This window comes from Trachinotus anak, unplaced genomic scaffold (genome assembly GCF_046630095.1).
Source record: "Trachinotus anak isolate AG129_WGS33_773 ecotype Australia unplaced genomic scaffold, CSIRO_AGI_Tana_v1 ptg000003l, whole genome shotgun sequence".
NCBI classification, from domain to species: Eukaryota; Metazoa; Chordata; class Actinopteri; order Carangiformes; family Carangidae; genus Trachinotus; species Trachinotus anak.
Window position 1 is genome coordinate 4,782,331 of NW_027273854.1, and position 17,124 is coordinate 4,799,454.

Below are 17,124 nucleotides of genomic sequence, written 5' to 3' on the forward strand. Positions count from 1 at the left end.
TCATTTAGAATAATAATAAAAATACACTGTGGTGTAGACAACAAACACTAACTGTGGTAATGATGTGAGAGAGCACGTGAAACCATCGACCTGTCTTTGGATTTGTATGTTGAGTGCTGTGACACTGGATGTGACACTGTTGCCACAGTGTTTTGTTGTGTGACTGTGGATCTCATGCACAAATAAAAAAGAGCAATGCAGGAATTTAAGTAGTGAGATGCCTCCACTCACAGGTGCTCGCAATACAATGTCATGCAAGTTCAGCATAGATGCAGTGGCCAAGCAATAAATTCCTCCTTTGTGAAATATATTAATTAAAAAAATCAGCTGTAAATCTTGAGTTCTTTGTTATTTCATTGTGCTCATATTAACTGTGTCCATCCACTTCCTTATTTAGTGCCTTATAAAAGAATTACAGACTCTGCGGCTGCTTCTCATCACATCTCCAATGAGCTGGAAGCCACTGCAGGACTTTTTGCTGGGATCTCAAAGTGTGATGCAGCCAGAGTGCAACTCTGCAGCATCACATCTGAGGCAGTAAATTGCTTGTTATTCAAATCAAACTGGCTCTGTGTAATCCGTCTCACTTAGGACGGGTGCCAAAACGTCAACTGCATGCCGCAGGCACTCAGTTTAAAGCATCCAGGGGTTTTCCTCCGGTTGTTTATAAGTTTCACAGCCTCCATCACCTGTCGTTTTTAATGTGTCTCTAGTGTAAGGGAACTATCCTCAAGGAGTTTTTGCTTACTCTTTACACTTTAAGATTTCTGTCTGCTGAATTTCAAACGCAGCTCTCGCATGAGCCTTATTTGCATGCCACAGCTGCAACCTGTTGTCTAAATACTTTGTCTTGTTGTATTTATCATTGCACCTCAGTGTTTCAGTGCTTAATATTTCAGGTGTGGTTCAAAGTATCGCACTGGCTGAGAAACATTGATGTTAAATGTTTCCCTGGCAACAGCTGAAGAAAATTATAAATGTTATATACAGTTTGATGCACTGTGTGTGTGTATGAATGTGTGCTGCTCCATCATCTCTCGCGATGAGAGGATCTGACCCATCAACCTTTGCAGCTCCAACTTAAAAACTTTTTTTTTTTTAATTTTTTTTTTTTTTTACCAGCCGCAGCTTCACTTCTTTTAGGGTTTCTTTTCCCTGATTTCCTCATTTGATGATGCAGTAACGTGGGTTATATAAAATGTAAATGTGAGGTGAAAAAGGTTGAACCATGAGGAGGATTTGATGGCGGCCTGTGGGTTTTCTGTTTGCACATGTGCAGCATCCATAGCTGGAAGCAGCCATCTCGCCTGAGGTGTCTTGAACGCACCTGTCTGGGGTTTTGGAGTTTAAAGACAGACAGCAGTGATTGAGGTCTCTGCTCTGGGAATACCAGAACAATATCACTGCTTCATTCCCTCTTGGCTCCTCTGAGGTACTTGACTAAAACCCATCATGATTAATTAACCAACAAAATAGGAGAGATGGAAGAGTGAAACTCTTCAAAACCCTCAGCTCATGCCTAATCAATGTCCTCTTAATATGAAGGTTTGATGTTTGGATCCGTTTCTTGTGCTGTTCACAAGCTGCTGTTTATTTCCCTTCCTCTGACTCCCAAGTTTTCCTCCCATCTGACAGTGTTGGCACCGCAGGTTGAGGGGGGGGAACCACAGAGAAAGCGGCGATAAGTGAAATTAAAAACCCATTCACTCTCCTCAGTCATCCATTTGGAGGCCGGCCAAAGGAGAAGCAGCTGTTGGGCTGGCAATGGAGGAGTGAGAGAGAGCGAGACACAGCGAGCGAGAGAGAGAGAGAGAGAGAGCAAGACAGCGAGACAGCGAGAAAGTGGGAGTTTTGAAAGGAACAGGATCATGCACTTTTCCCTCTGAAAAGAAGCTGCCTAATAAAAACTCTCTCCGCACTCAGAACTATCGGCTTATATAATCAATTGCTTTTAATGTCTCTCGTCCAAAATGGCACCTATGAGACCAAACATGCAGATTACTGGTAAACAGCACATCCACATGGCACTTTCATTGAATTCCCATTTACTAAACAATATGTGCTGATTAAGGTGAAGGGATCAACAAAAATGCATTTAAATTACTGTAATGCAATTGGATGTAGATGTAACCTGTGCTGTTGTGTCTGGTGCTCGAGTGTCAGTCCTAATGTTGAGTCTTATTTATTCTTTCTTTTAAAGCAGAAACTAGTTAGTTCTCTGCTCTGTTTGGTCTTTGAATAAAGGATCGATTCATCCAAATCACAAAACGGCTGCTTACCTCTGGAGGTATGTCTAGCTATCGAGAGAGTTTGGATTTTACCTGTATGTGCCGGGATTTTGAGCCATTTACCTTTGAAATTTGTGCTGCCGCCTCAGTTGGTAACATGAAAATCTTCTTTCACATTGTAGTTTTTATTTCTCAGTACTCTTCAACAATGTATCATGGTGTAATTTTCGTAACATGGGAATCTCTGTTTTTGGCTAATTCAGTGAACTGACCGCCCAAAACATCAGGGCAACTCATCACATTGATGAAATCTAGTATTTTAAACCTTGTGTTGCTCATTGATTTGCAACTTTGCCAACAACAGCCTAATACAATCAGACGTTTAAAGGGATAGCTTCCTCTGCATAAATGGTATCGACAAATTTCTACCAACTCATTGCATATATCCTCACATTGGCCCTTCCAAGTAGGTGAATTGATTTTTTTTTCATAGATTGGATATTAAGATGGATGTAGCCTCCATGATGTCACCCATAGGTTTCTGAAGAGCGGTTCTGAAGCTCAGAATAAACTGCTCCGCCGTCGCCATCTCAGCGGCGTCTGATTCCGCCTCACTCCTAATCCAAAAATGTTTCGGGCGTGTGTGGAACTGAGACTTTGGTGCAAGTCTGTTTAACTTTAAGCCTTAATAAAATTTAAACAGGTATCTTATATAAAAATTCATCTCTATACAGTTGTCATAATGGGGGAATCAGCTATAGAGACCACAACCGTCTTTTGTACCAGGCTGTAAACATGTTTGTTTCTGCTGTAAAGTGTAAAGGAGCCAGGCTCAAGTGGCCCTTTGAGGTTGGCACATTGTGATGGCTTCATTTTTTGCTGCTTTATTTTTTTTTCCTGATGTTTGAAGCATGTGCATCTAGGAACAAAGTCTAAAATGTATCTACTTCCTGTCCAACAAATAGACCCACAAATTGCAGTTGTGACAGTTATGTCAAAACTTCATCGAAATAAAACCCAAATTATCTGCATGGCTGGATATGAGTTAGGGGAGAATTTTTTTTTTTGTGTGTGATTTGAATGAACCAACCCTCTAATCTATTTGAGCACTGAGACTCCTCTTCAAGGGGAGCAGTGCTAATATGATGCTTTTAAGTGGCCCCAGCGCACTTGTGCTGCTCCTGCTTCATTTTCTATGAAGGCACCACAGAGATGATGCCGTCCCTGTTATCTGCAGAGGTAAGAGCTCTTGGCTGAGATTGCTTCTGGTGTGTCATCATCCAGAATGACAGCTCTCTGTCCACCTGTCGTCACAGCTAGGTGCTTGTCATTGCCAAACTCCTCTCAACTGTGAGTGTGGAGTCAATGTAATAATCTCTTTGGCCAGTGGGTCGCCCGATAAACACTTTGCAGGCACGCTGACACACCCAGAGATGATGCACTTCAGTCCCAGCTGAGAAGACCCCATCTGGAATCAGCCATTGATTTTTGGTCAGAATGATTTTTTTATGGCTGTGAAAACAACCCCTGTGTGCCAGCTCCTTTAGAATGGGGATCAAATTCCCTAATCTTTGTCCAAATCAAAGGCTGTACACTTCAAAGTGACTGAATCAGCAGAGATGCACAGAGAGAGCCAAAACCAGAGCAGGAGGGGAAAAAAAAAGCTTTGCTCTCACTTTGCTGTCCAAATTCATTTTAACTCCAGTCTTTCTTCTCCCTCCTCGACTTTCCAGCGAGTTTGCCGCGGCATTGTGCTTCAGTTTGAGTGTGTGTGTGTGTGTGTGTCAGTGTGTGTGTCCTGTGATGGACAGTCATAAGAGAGAAAACTTGGAGGGCCAGGAGGATGGATGGTGTGCAGAGGCAGGTTGGTGGTGGCGGAGGGGAGAGGGGGAGGCGGTGCTGTGGAGGAGAGGAGCCTGGGTGTGGTGTGGTTATCTCCTCTGTGCAGATGAGAACATGCTTTTGCCTGCGGGATGCTGCTCTTTCTCAGGCCAAGGACAGCATCCATGTGGTGAAAGGGATTAGGGGCTCGCTGCTCCCAGTCTCTGCCTTTGGGGGAGGCTGGGATCTGCACTTGGTTGTCTTGTTTGTTGGCCATTTTCCTGGTATGTAATTAGCATCCTTAATGGGCCTAATTAGGGGCTGCACAGTTTGCGTTAATTTCAAAAGCAAACCCTTTCTATACAGATGATGAATAGATACAGGAGCAGAGGTTTAGCTGAGAGAAAGCGTCTCACTCCCCACAGAGAGGATAACAACCCTTATTTTGTATCAAACATTTTAAGATTATTGATTCTTCTTTTTTTTATTCCCATTTTCTGACCCTGAGACACAATTTGTTGAAGTGTTCTGGAGCTTTTGCCTCAACAGGAGCCCTCTCGTTTTCGCTAAACTTACTGAAGTAAAGTGAAATAGCAGTGACAGGATCACTTCACATGGTGCCCGCTCCTCCACCTGCCTCATGACAATTCTTTACTGTAAACAACAAAAGGCGCCATTATCATCCCTAACCAGGGACAGGATTAGACACGTCCTCATTTGCATGGATTTCCACCCAAAAATAATAATAAGAAGGTACAAATAAGGAAGAAATAGAGACAAAAGGTGAAGTTAATTTATGGAAAGCTTGGCTGCTCCAATGCTCAATGCTTTGATGCTTAATCCGTTATTAACCCCCCACAACATTACACATACACACACGAGCATGCATGTGTGTGCAGTTTTTTCACTCACACACACCTTGAGGAGCTGAGGATTCCTGAGTCAGGGTGAACCAGGTACTGAAGCCAATATAACCCCTCTAGGGAAATAAAGATAGGCCAAGCAGTGAGATGAGGCCACTGTGAAGACATGCCGCGGAGGAACAACCCAATCGCATTTGTGTTTACTCTCGCTGGTTTCCAGGGCAATGGCAGGAGGCTCTGCCTTTCCTGTAGAGGCAGAACCACTTAAGGGAGAAAATTTCAGCCTTGAAAATAAAAATGTGGTATGTGTGTGTGTGTGTGTGTGTGTGTGTGTGTGTGTGTGTGTGTTAGGGGAAATGTTTCATTACCAGGACCATTTTCTCTTTGCGCGGCAGATTTCTCTGAATGTGACAATACTGCATGTGTACTTGTGTGTGTGCATGTATGAACAAGGGAAAATGTTTTCTAATCAGAAAGCTTCTTGGCTTAATTTTGACCAAACTTTGAGGAAAACATGTCACATCTTAGGTACTTATCTGTTCCTGTAGCTGCTATTTGTGCTAATACGTATATTCCTGGTCAATTTAGCTGAAATAAATGTGCACCCACAACTGTGTGTGTGTGTGTGTGTGTGCATGCGTGTGTGCGTGTGTGCATGTGTGTGTGTTAGTGTGTGTTTTGGTCCAGTGGTCGTTGCTGAGTGTTTTCCTGCATGAAGCAGTCAGGATATGCAGAGATGAGCTCTATTGTTGGCATAAATTGCTTGGCCCAGGCATGCTGCCTCTCCACTGGGCACCCACCCCCCTTCATACTGATCGATCTAATCCTTAGCTATAATGAGTTTCTCTGTCTCAGAGCGAGGGGTGGGCCTGGCCATGAGGCGGAGAGGGGCTGAGGGGGCTGAGCTGGAGAGGTGGAGAGACGAGGGATACAATTGTTGGTGTTGTTGGTGATTAAGGAAGAGGACTCCGCCAGTGAGAAGTGGACGTGATATTTGCAAGACCTGTTGCGAGGTACAAGGTTATCAAGCTATGATCTGACAATAGATTCATGAGGTGAACTGTTATTCTATTCAGAAACCGTTGGAGTGAGGGATTCCAACACTAGTATATTGCAATGCATGATGGGATATGTAAATAAGCTGCATCAGGATGTACTAAAATATGACCCACACTGATCCAGCTGTAACAATTATTTCCATTAATGATTATTTAAAACTTTTAAATATAACATTAAAGGGGATCTTTGTAAGTTTTCTCTGCCAACAAACATGGTAGTGAGTCGCTATTGGAAAGTGACAAGGCAGACTGGGGCTAGCTGGTTAGCATGCTAACGAGTTTTTAGCATGCTAATGACTTTTTGGCAAGTAAAGTTGAAGTTTGATGCTGAACTCACGTTTCTTCTAGAGTAAGGAAACAGCTGGTTATGCTAACATTGGCTACGTAGCAATAGCAAACTTACAAATAGCACCTTTAAGTTGATAAATTATACATAAAAGCACCATTCACAATTTCCCAAAATCCCAAAGTGAGCTTCACAAATCATAAGGAACAAAAAATAAGCAAGCACTTCCTCATATAATTTCATTTTTACTTATGAATTAATGACCACAAACAGGTATATTTCTAGTAGATACTTTGCTTTTTACTTCTCAATTATTGTGACCAAAGATAACACTTCCCAGAGTTGTAAAATATGAGTCATAAACCTTTTAGCAGTGTTAATTAAAGTAATCAACAATTAAACTCATATTCATAAATATTGATTACTCAAACTGTTTTTCCTGGATTTTATTTAATCATCTCACCAGTGCCAGAAGCAACACAATAACTTATGCAGTCCCTTTTCTATTTTTCAACAAAGTGTTGCTGTTCTGACTGTCCATGTTCTTGACTTGAGTTTAACTATTAATGTGCTAATCTAGTTTTTCTGCAACATCCAAATAGCTGTAGCCATGCTACGGGCTACCTGCCACAGCTACAGCGGCATAAATTTAATATTACACTTGTTTGACATTGGGCAAAATGAAAATAGTGCAAAAATACAAAGCTGGTATACATACATACTTAATAGATGCTCAAACCCAGAACACCCCAAGAACAACCCCCAGAATGTAGTGCATGCTCAGCTGGAAGAGAGATGAGGCCAGGGAGGTAACAATGAAAGGCAATCTTGCTTCCCTCTTGCAGAGAGCAGACAGCCAAAGAGACGAATAGCAAAACTGAGCAAGCTGAGACAGAACAGACAGGACTGCCTGTAGTTCACAGGCCGACTGTCCATCATCTCCCAGAGAGCCAGCACTCTGCACATCAAGGTACAAGACTTGAAGATTTCTCACTTCATAAAAAGGCTTTAGAGGGGCAATAAGTCACTGGAGCCAACATCTCTGTGAGTATATATCGCCCCTCTCTGAACCTTCAGACGCTGTGTCCAACAGGCCTCCATATGTTTTCTTCTTCTCATCCCTTATCCTCAAGAAACTTTGAGACAAAAGAAGCAAGTGCACTGTCTATTAAGTTTAAATGTGATGTATGACAACTTGCTCCTCTAAGAGCAGGTCACTATGTTTTTATCTTTCTTAGAAGTGTTAGTTCTCTTTCATCTGTTACTGAAAAAAGTTGTAGCCAAGTAGAGCTGCAACTGATGACATTTTCATGACTTCGTCATGAGATGAATCTGTCTGTCTGCCAATGATTAATTTTCATGTCATAAAATAGTAAAAAAAAAAAACAGACTTAAGTTTCCCAGAAAACAAGGTTACATCTTCCAGTTTCTTGTTTCATCTGAACAACAGCCCAAAAGAAAAATGTATTCCATTTACAATGATTTTAAATTCAGGAAAGCAGCAAATCCTCCTGTTTGAGAAGCTGAAACAACCAAGTATTGCATTTTTGATAAATAATGCAATACTTATGTATAAATAATTATGTGATTATCTACACTTTTGTTGATTTTTCAGTCAACTCATTCAACTGATTGGCTTGTCTCTGTCTCTGTAGGTAAGAGTCTGAAACGGCGCTGCTGTGACTTCACGTGCCCGGTGTACATTCGCGTGGTCGAGCATCTCTTAGTGGTTTAGCAGGTTCGAGTGTAACTAATCTGAGCACCACGTGCCTTCACGGCAACGGCCTGGCATGACAGAGCAGTCGGCGTGAAAGACCTCTTTGTCGAGCCATGTCATCATTTGTATTCAGCAGGATCAAAGTCTCCTCGGCTGCCTTTAGAATGTGTCCTGTGGCTAGTGTTGCTGGAGCAGTGAATGACAATGTCAAGGGATGCAGGAGAGCTGCGAATTTACATAGAAATGGCCCTCGATATGAATGTGCGAGGAATCAAATCAGAGTCCGCAATTTGGGATTGTGTGGGCAAGTATCGGTGCCTGCCTAGCGTGTCTGTGCCTCTGAGTGCTTGTGTGAGTAGTATGCGTTGTGTGTGATTGCATTGTACATGTGGGTGCATGCATGAGAGAATACTTACAGGGGATTGTTGAAGTCAATCTTATGACTACTTTCCTCTCAACATCCCATTTTATGAGAATCTTCTTTGGCCTTCTCACCTTGAACAGACGGCATGACAGTGAAGTTTCAGACAGAAAATATCCTCGTTAGCCTCAGCTCCCATGATCCCTTGTTTAAGGAGATGATGTGAGAGGGCAACATGAAAACGTGGCCTTGGATAACAGTAGAAAAGGAAGTTAGCTTAGCTTTAGCTATGTGATGCAGTGATGTGGGACGTGGGATTCTATAAGTTTTGCTATTGTTACATAGCCATCGTTAGCATTAGCATTAGCAAGAGCTGTTTACTTACCAGTGTAGAAGAATGTTGCTAATTCAGCATCATTTTTACTCACCAAGAACTGTCTCCTGCAGTGGAGATCAACAGCAATGCTAACTCTTGTCCCTTCTTCCACAGAAATTAGCACGCTAACCAGCTAGCCCCGGGCCGTCTCGTCACCTCCAGATAGCGACTCACTGTGTCCTCCGCTCTGCCCTGAAGACGTAGCGCTGCTCAGAGGCCGGATTAAAACCTCTTGCCTTGTAAATGCAACAATGGCTGAAGCAGCAATCACCACCATCCGCTCCCGGCAACAAACCACTTTCGGCAGCAGGGAAAACTCACAAATAGCCCCTTTAATAAACCACATCCAAATTTATTACTATGGAAACACAACTTTTCAACGTTCATCGCCTCACCATTGGTAAATAATGGAATCAATAAAGTAGCTAAATATGCTGCTGATACTGCCTTTAATCTTCATCAGCACTAACCCACATGCTGTGTACGTGCACTTTAAAGACTAATGACAGCTTGATCTGTATTTCCACATTAAAAGCGCATTTGCTTCCCTAAGTGGTCAAATCAGCTGTAATCTTGCAGGGCTGCCAGGCGGCTACATGTTACAGCTTGGCCTTTCTCCTCTTCATCACTCAGACGAAGGCTGTCAGAGCATACACAGATTACACTGTGGCCCCACTGACATCCGCCATCTTCATTATTATGGCAGACACACAACAGAAAATCAATAGGGTCGTTGTAGACTTAATAAAGGTAATTTCTCTGCGGTCCTGCCTCATGCAGCACTAAAGGACCAGGCTTATTTCCTAGACTTATTTTGTCCTTCTGTGCTGCTCAGTTTGTTGCAGAAATTCAGCAGGGATCGATTCTTGGGCCATTAAAACTTTCAAAAGCAGATTGTGAAAGAGAAAGGTGAAGGCTTTATTTTAGGATTTGAATGCAGCAGAACTTTTCAATCGAATGTCTTGTTTTTGTGCAGTGAATAGGATATTTTTGTGAGCCTTCTCAGTTCTTTTTTTTTTCTTTGGAAAATGTTAGAATTTGAAAGTGAATATGAATCGAACTGATCAGGCATTTCACAGTCCTCTCCAAAGCAGTGCATCGACATATAATATTCATTGTCTCCTTACAGTATCCCTCTAGCTCTAGGGGGATCTTATTTAAAGAAAATGAGCACTATCCATGTTCACATTTCCATGCTCTTGACTGAGTATTGTTTGTGCCCGTTGTGTATATTTGACTGATTAGTGCATAAACAACACTGTATTACTGCAGGCTTTACATTATACATTATATATATTGCTACATTGTCCTCTTCTGCACAGTTGATTGCAACTGAGATAATCACACCACACATCAATGCACACACTGTCAGTTTATGTAAATCTGTCTCCTCCATCTGGAGTTTTTTTTTTTTTTCTTTTTTTTATAAAGCCAGCAACACTTATTTCCAATTATACAAACTATGTACATATTATCTACATCTTTAATTTGAATATAAGTGTTACATAGGCCTTTCACAGTACATATTTACATATACACAGATCATTTGCTGTACATACAACAAATCCTCTCTGAGTAGATTGCTATGAACAGACTTTTTTAAATGATTGCACTCAGATATCTGGTATATTTATTCTTTCATCATTGTCGTTGCTCTTTTTGTCCATAAATTCAGTTTTTTCTTTTTCTGCATCTTCTTAAAGGGATAGTTCGGCTTATTTGAAAGGGGGTTGTGTGATACTTATACACAGTCAGCGCATCACCTGCAGTAGATTCGGATCGGCGCCCTCAGCTCTCAGAATCTACTGCAGGTAATACACTGAATATATATACCTCACACAACCCCACGTCAGATAACCCGAACTTTAGAGCTTCAGTCCATTTTTCTCACATTTATATATGTATATGTATAGACATGTACAGCATTTCTACAGTATTTTTAAAACTCCTCACATCTGACAGGCCTGTTTTCTAACAAGCATCAATGAAGTTTCATCTTAATCCATTTATTTGTCCAGACTGAAGCTTGACTTGGATTCTGCATGCACACAGTGTATATAGAGTGTCCCTGTTATGGAAGTTATATTATTGTCCCTTAAGAAAAATAATAAGCCAAAAAAATAAAACAGCACATTCCTGCTGAGAGGAGTAAGAGAAAGTATTTAAATGACTGTTGCAGGGCGGACAAAAGGCTGGATAAGACGCTGGTTAAAAAGGATTGTCTAAGCTGGTGTGTAGCCTTTGGCAAGAGATTATATCATAAATAGGGAAGTGTGGTGGAGCTTGCCTTGCAGCCATGCCTCAGATCAAGGACAGTTTCAGCCTTTGCGCTATTAAGATTTAAGTTTTCGGATTAAACTTCTTCCAAAGTAGTTTTAGTCTGTTCAAAGTTTCTTTCCTTCTCCAACTGGACGAGCAGGTTAATCTGCTGTAGCTGGAGCAGAACATGAGGGAGGACACAGCTCGACCAGCAGAGTTAGGCAGAACTATGAAAACATCCAAACCAAGCTTAGTGCTGTCAGTGCCATCCTGAAAATTCAGGAAAGCTTAAATATTGTGAGATGTAATGTCTCTGAGTCCTCTGCAAGGCAGGTCGTCTGGCCTCAGTGGACATAAATGCCGCTGGCAAGACAAGGTGAGTTGACTAAGCAGACAGTGGCCTTGCTGTGTCCCGGGGTCTTGTTGTCTTGTGCACGTCGACCCAAGACTCGCATGTTTATTGCCTCGTCTGGTCTGTCCGCTCCTGACATACCTTTGGATTTAAAGCGCCCCTTTATGAATTTTAATGTCCACTCCTGATCTTGACCCACAGACTAGATTGAAAATCTCAGACAGTAAAACACACAGACTCACTTTTCCAGCAATGTGCTCGGTGTCCCAACAAAACAGACACGTGGGAGCATGGGTCGGTGGTGTTCACTAAAAGCGAGGAGTGTGCTGAATTATTTAATGGACATTGAGAGGCCGAGTGGTGAATAAGGAGGGAATCAGAATTCATAGAGAAGAGTTTGCTGTCTACATAATATGGTAATATATATTCTTTTCCTGTATGTTAGGAATATCATTTGATTTTAGTTTATCTTTGGACAAAATGTAACGTATCAGACCTAGTTTACAAGGCACACATTTACCTTCTTCTAGGCTGAAAAGATAGATCTGGTTTATTAAAACTTGGCCATTAGTCTCATTAATAATAAGGATACAGTCGCCAAATTAAATGCAAAGATCTGAGGACACGTAGTCAGATAATCACTCAGGGTAGCCAAACCTATTTAGAAGAGAAAATAAATTCCTCTGTCAGTTTTGACCGACTGTAGCCGTTACACAGTGTTTATGTGCAATCAAGGATTATTACTGAGATTATAATGTCACCCTCGGTTTTTCCTCCAAAATAAAGTGGTAGATAATCAGGCTAAAATGTGAGATTGTTTACAACGTGTCTGATCATCTGATAGCTTATATTTCTTTCCCCATCTCACTTTATAGCAATGCTGTTATGCTCCCAAACCTCAGCTGTTACTTTGGTGAGTATTATGTTTTCATACCCAACAGAGACGATGGGGACCGCTATGAAAATAAAACCCAAATTGTCTGATACACAATTATCCTTTAATTTGTTATTGTTAGTTTGCTAAAGAGAAAAGCACCATAGCAGTTATTTGAATGAAGGACACAGCTGCAGATAGGACACTGTATTTGCATGTTCTGTGTGTGACCGGTGGGGAGTAAATGGGCAGCGTGCCCTCACATAGAGTCGGAGTGACACAATGACTTGCATCAACATACATATCCCAGCATGCACGCTGTTTTTTATCCATGCTACCCTCTACCTCCCCCCCTCATCATTCTCCACCCGCACTCATTCTCCTTCCTCACTCAGACACAAACCACACGCACAGAAAAAAGCAGACACCAGCGATTTGCATGGAAAACCGTGCCCGTCATGCCGGTGAGAATTAGTAACGTGACACAAATCAGCCCACTTAGTTTCATCAAGGAGTGACACTGAGCCAGTGGGCAGTCGAAGGCAGCAACTCCCCACCTCCTGACTGCTGCCTTTTTGACTTTGAAGGGCTGCCTTTGCTCACCTTTAGTGTCTGTTTGCAGGCAAAGTGTAATCCCAGATCGACAGCTGCACAGCAGGATACAAGCGGTGAATACTGAGTGGTGTCACTTATTGTTTTGCATGGCGTGTGCTGCACTGAGGCGGCAGTTTTTCTTTGCATCGTCATCCAATTTTCTCTGTTATCCCTAAATTTATATATACATATATGAGTGGGCTGGTTGGTTAAACTTTCATGTTTGTATTGAGTAAACATGAGCAACATATGCCTGTTTTTGTCTGAAACCATGCTGTCTTGTTTTGCGTGTACGTATCATTGTGTAGCTGAGTGCTTCATGAGCGATTCTCTCGACAGGCTGGGTTATAATGAGATCCCTGGGGCTGAACACAGGCTGCCTGTAAAACAACAGATGTGACTGGACCCCCTCAGTCTCCCCTTTCTCCGCACTAGCTGACAGGGCTGTCACTCAGCGGGAAGCAGCATGACTGACAGGTGAGGAGGGCTCCAGCGTAGGGCAAAAGATGGGTGAGCTGCTATTAGGAAAGCGAAGGCAGTCACCTGGGCTGACATTTGATCCCACAGCTCGGTGCTCTCCAGAAAAAATAAAAGTCTGATGGTTGAAACGTCCTAAATGTCAACAGCTCTATCACACCAGAGATGTGATGATAATGAGACCTTATACTTCTGCTACTGGTGCCACACTTCAAAAGCAGATATAAAAGACATCTGGGGGCTTTTAGATAAGGAGCCATATAATCACATCAGAAATGACCAGCTACTGATGCTTTAAATGCAGGAGGCTTGCAAGCATGAAAGAAAAAAAAAAAACAGATGTCTGATGAATATACTGAAAGTGAATTTTTACATTTTATTTAATATTTTGCCTTTCCCAGGAAACCACTCTGATTCAGACGCTTTATGGGAAAAATAATTCAGGATGCAATTCTTCACCTGTCTTTCTTCTTTAAGTCCCAAGTGAGAGGCAGGCGGGGGGGAACTGGCAGAGGCCCCCAGTCAAATGTTGCTGCAGAGTGCCAGAAACATCACAATAGAGGTTCTGTGTGAGGGAAAAGAGCAAATGGGCACAGACACACAAAAACATCCTGCTCCTGGGCAGACAGCCACTGGCCCACTGCAGCCTCAGTCAATAGGCGTGTATTGTGCTTCATCCAACAGGAACCTGCTGCAGAAACCTGTTACTGTGCCGCGTGCAGGCCAGAGCAAAGTTGAACAATTAGCCTTAAAAAAGGTTGCATGAAATAGAGCCACGTTGCTCTGTTTTTTAAAGATCACCCAAAATACAAAAAAAAAAAAAACCCAGCTATTTTTCACACATTCAACACAAGTGAATGGAAGCATTATCTCTGAAAAGTCTCTGTTGGCTGTTTTTAGCCATGTTATCTCTGCAACCACTGGATGGATTACCGAGAAACTTTGTACACACATTCATGGTCCCAAGAGGATTAACCATACTTACTTTGGTGACTGCTCGACCAGTCCTTCAGCACCACCGGCAGGTTGACATTTTTTGTCTTGACTGAAATATCTCAACAACTATTGGATGGATTGCCATGAAATTTGGTTCTGATATGCATGTTGATGAATCGCACAAGAAAAGATCCCCTGGAGTTTTATCTAGTACCATCATCAGGTCCAAACTTATATTCGTCCAATACTTTGATTTCTGTTTGAGCAACTGAGCCCACCTTCAGTATTTATTACATTTGTATTTGGTGTGAATTAGCAAATGTTAGCATGCGGACTATGTTACCAAGCTAAACATTATACCTGATTAGTATACCAGCAGTGTGTTAGCATTGTCATTGTTTGCTTTTAACTCACCACACCACAGTTTCTATGTGGATGAATTCTCAATGAATCCCTCATTAGAAAATCTGCTCTTTAGTAATTTCTGTCGAGCTGACACTTTAACCCAACTCTGACCTTAGCTTTTGTTTACAAAACATGCAGTAGCTCATATTAGCACTGGTCATAATGGTGCAAGAATTATGATCTGACAGGGGATCTGAAATATTTTCGGCTATGCAGTGTTGTACACTAGTTAATCCCTGTGCAGTGGCTCCCTGGTTTCTTTATGAGACAACATGTCATTAGCAAGATAATCAAGCTTGTTCCCATTATCACTGCTCATTTTAATGAGCTGTGTACATCCACAGCACGGCCTCCAGAGATGAGCCATCACACAGGCCTGCTTTTCTCCAGCATTCTCTGATGCTCCGTTAATGGGTTTAAATAAAACAATATCTTTTTTTTGTGTGTAAATCTGTTATTCTTGGGGCATGACAATTAATGTGACACTGTTAGTCACTATTTGCAGGCTGTTTATTTCCAAATATAAATAGTAACCTTAGAGCTGCATGGCATTGCCGTATCTGCTCCATTGCCATTCAATCAGCACACACTGGCTGGATGTTTTGCAGGCGAAATGTGCATCGTCTCCATCATCAGAGAAAGCTATGATGCATGACCTGCTTGACTTGGATGATAAATGATTTATCAAAAGCACACACAACTGGTCTAGGTAAGGGCTGTGGACAGAGAGATGCAAGCAGGGAGAGGAATGAGAGCGAGCGATGAATCTGAAAGCAGATCATTGAAGCTCCAGATGGTGTCAATGACAGGTGTGATCATCATTGGGAATTACACTACACTTGTGATACTCCCGACTGCACAGTGTGTGATATCTCAGCTCTAATTTCAGCTACACATCACACCACAAGAAAAGTGCCTTGAACATGAATGGCTTCTCAAATCGACATGAGCAATACAATCACGCAGATTGCCAATGTTTGTACTGTAGGTAGACTGAAAAGAATATGATTTACAGAAAATGTTTCCAAAACATTAGGCCAGCTTGTTGAATCAAAATCTAAGGGTTTGCAAATTTGATTTTGTAAAATAAACTGCCAGCATTCTACAAATTAATTTCAGAAAATTAAAGTTAAATCATTTAATTATAATATATTAATTTCTGCAAACTCAAGCTCAGGGCTGTCAATATTAAAATGTAAAACTTAATTTGAAATTGGCTTGTGATTTGCATGGAAAAACAAGCCCAAATTGACTTCTGCTCAACAGACATGGCAACTCTGGTTGGAAACCAAATCTAATTTTATTAGTGCCAGCTAGAAGTTATTATTGTTGTTATATCATCACAGATTGTACAAAAGAGGTCTGTCTATAATGATCATGAAAAATGCCACTAATGTTTGATTTTCATTGCATGTTAGCTGTACTGAGGGCGTAAGTTTAAAATTCTAGTTTTCATCAAATTTTTTAGATTTCATTTTAGATTATAAATTGTCAGCCAGTTTGAAGATGAAAAGTCAATTTTCCTTTCAGTGTCCTGATCATCACTGCTGTGTCAGGCTGTGGAGAAAACTGAAAATGAAAAACAGCAATTCTGCCTTTTCAAACATGAACACAAAGGAAGAAAAGGATTTTAAAATTTTCATTTTGTTGGACATCATGCACAAACAAATTGACTTTTTTTTTTAATCGTTATTCTAATTTTTTTCTGGCATTTTTTGCCTGTATTGTGATAGATGCAGAAAGAGAGAGACAGGACAGTCAGGGAGAGAGAGAGGGGGGATGATGTGCAGCACAAAGCCTCTGGTCGGACCTGAACCCAGGTTACTGCTGTTAGGACTCAGCCTTAATGTTACGACCTGGATGATTACATTTCAATCATCTGATTTAATTTTAACACTGGCAGCCCTCGACTTCCATACAACCCTGCACTCTGGGAAAAATATGATTCTGATACTTGGCTTTGTTTCGATTTTTACACTTTAACACTGTTGTTCCTCTTAATGGCGCTCGGGGATAATAGTATTGAACATCACCTAAATGCTCCGTAGTGTAGTGACATTTATACTGTTTCTAAAATCTTTAAAAGTTCCAAATACTCTCAGGTGAACAAGGGATGCTGGGCTGAAGGCATCTTATTTGATGGTTGTATATTGTCTGAAGAAACGCTGCTGCGTATGTGACTCAGTATATTTACGTCCAGAAATACTCACCGTGGAACATTTTCAAAAACTCTGGCAAAAATAACTGTTTAGATTCTCAGTCGAACAGCTACAGCTATATGGATTTGAGGGGGACTTTGTTCCAGCAGAGCACTTTATCACTATTAACTTCCCTCCCAAGTGCCATCATTTTCTCTCCATTTATTCTCTCTCTCCTCGAGACACAAGAGCACTTTGTGGCGCTGTTCCTCTGTCTCTCCTCGCCGTTTAAACTCCCCCATTTGTGCATGATGCAGCTGATGATGCTGTTGCCATGATCTCTGTTTCTACAGTCTGTCTTCCTAACTCTGTTTAACAC